At 38.3% G+C, this 1,921-nt stretch overlaps 1 protein-coding gene across 1 annotated transcript in view; it reads right to left on the bottom strand.

Moving 5' to 3' along the window:
- The window catches only part of LOC110465163, a 12,089-nt gene extending 10,532 nt beyond the window's left edge, over window positions 1–1,557 (bottom strand). The window contains exon 1 of the mRNA XM_021520804.1: window positions 1,409–1,557. The gene's annotated coding sequence lies outside the window, so the exon portion shown is untranslated. The remainder of the gene's footprint in view (window positions 1–1,408) is intronic.
- Window positions 1,558–1,921: the final 364 nt, after the last annotated feature.

The raw sequence follows: 1,921 nt of genomic DNA, 5'->3' as shown, positions 1-1,921 counted from the left end.
ACAAGTATGATAATTTTAAATTAAATTTAAAGGTGACGCGTATGTGCCTCCTAAGTTGTACCATTTTAACCAGATAGCTTAGCAAATGTACCACTGTTGGTAATATGCACGCCCTTACATGAGTTAATCAGCGTGGTCATTTCAGATATATCATTGTCTACACTAGTGAATTAGTCAACAATTATAAAACGCGAGACTATATCAGGGGCGGGTCCAGGTGAGGTCGTAATGGGCGTAAAAAAAGGGGTTTTTTTATCGTAATCTGCTAGTATTTTATTGAATATGGCAATTTATCATATTCATTAATTAAAGACATACTCTGATAAAAAAAAATGTCAAACCATGACACTTCAACTATAAAATATACATGCTCCAAATCAAATACCGTTACATTAGTGCATTTCACAATTATTTTATATTTTTTAGCAAAAAAAAAGGTCCAAAACTTTTTTCGCATCGCTCCGCTCGGCGACAGCTTTTATTCTACGCCCCCTCTTTCAAATATCCTAGAAACGCCCCTGTATATAGCTTGTGGCCTTGGGTGTCGCACTGATTTGAACTTACCGTTTGTTTAGCAACTTAGTGATGCCATGAGTAACTCATTAATTAAACAGCAACGATGTTATGGTGTTATTTGTTCTTTTGTACGACAAACGTACAATGTCTGAAGACTAGATTTATATTTTGACGGTGGATCCCCCTTGCGGGCGGCACGCCAAATTAGGTAATAATGAACAAGCCCCCTGTGGATTCATACATTTGTCATCACCAGGTTGCCCCTATGATAATACCATCTGACTTCTAAAACACGCTGTTGATAGAGAATTTGAACCGAAACTTTAATTTTCCTTCCAGTACACAAAAAAAGTCTTTGGGCCATACTTAAAACATGCTTTTTTCTTCTTGTTAATTAAACATAAAAACAATCCTCAGAACACGGGAAATCGCTTCTGAGACGTTCTCCTCGTGCTACGTGCTCGGGCTGCTGCCTTTCGCAGCACACCGTTGACTATTNACATGCAAATAACCTGACTGGGGACGCTTTACAAGTTATTATCCGGCCTTTGTCACTACAATAGAGTGTACACTCTCTACTGCTTACAAGTATGACTGGTTATAACTTGTCGATCGATAAATATAACACTGTGTCAGCAAATAAATGACGGATCACTGTGCAAAAACAATACTTTGGTGCACGCCTGTAATCGCAGATATGGGGACCAATCTTTAGAGATGGTGCTTATACCATGTGGGTATATGGGAAATCCTAATGCGGGGAGGGGGCATGGAATTCCCAGTCTGAGGATGGAGTGTCTCAAAATCAAGAATATACCCCTCTAGAACGACTACATGCCAAAGTAACATGTAAACAAGCGGTTCCACGCCCAATAAACCCCTGCCAGCTTACCTTGTTCGAGTGACACCGGTGCTGTAAGTCGGCTTCACTTTATATACACACACCACAGGAAAACCACTGACGTAGGCGTTTCTCCTGATCCTGTTTTTAGCAAAACGAAAACATGTCAAGACAAGATTCTACAAAATCATTCACGGATAACGAACTGTTCTTCTCTAAAACAGAATGTCGTGTTGCTATATTTTTAGTTCCAGTGCCGTATATGAGAATATTTTTTACTGAAAAGCAACCGGTCATAGTTTAACTATTTGATTCATGAAATAAAAGAATCTTTCTATATTGATCAAATAAGGAATGAAGGCTTAATAGTGGGAAAATATAAGTCCGTATTTGCACTCCGTATTAGAAGTCAAAGGGGCGTGGTGCACTAGTACTAGCCTTTTGTGAATAAAGGGAGATAACTCTAGTGAAGAAAATTGGATAATAGTAATGCAATACACAATCGGTATTTTTACAGTAAACAATCCTTTCCGATTTTCTCATGCTAATTAAATAATCATCGAT

The sequence above is a fragment of the Mizuhopecten yessoensis genome, unplaced genomic scaffold (assembly GCF_002113885.1).
Source record: "Mizuhopecten yessoensis strain PY_sf001 unplaced genomic scaffold, ASM211388v2 scaffold1557, whole genome shotgun sequence".
Taxonomy (NCBI): Eukaryota; Metazoa; Mollusca; class Bivalvia; order Pectinida; family Pectinidae; genus Mizuhopecten; species Mizuhopecten yessoensis.
Note: the sequence above shows the minus strand (reverse complement) of the source record. Positions and strands in the feature narration are given on the sequence as shown.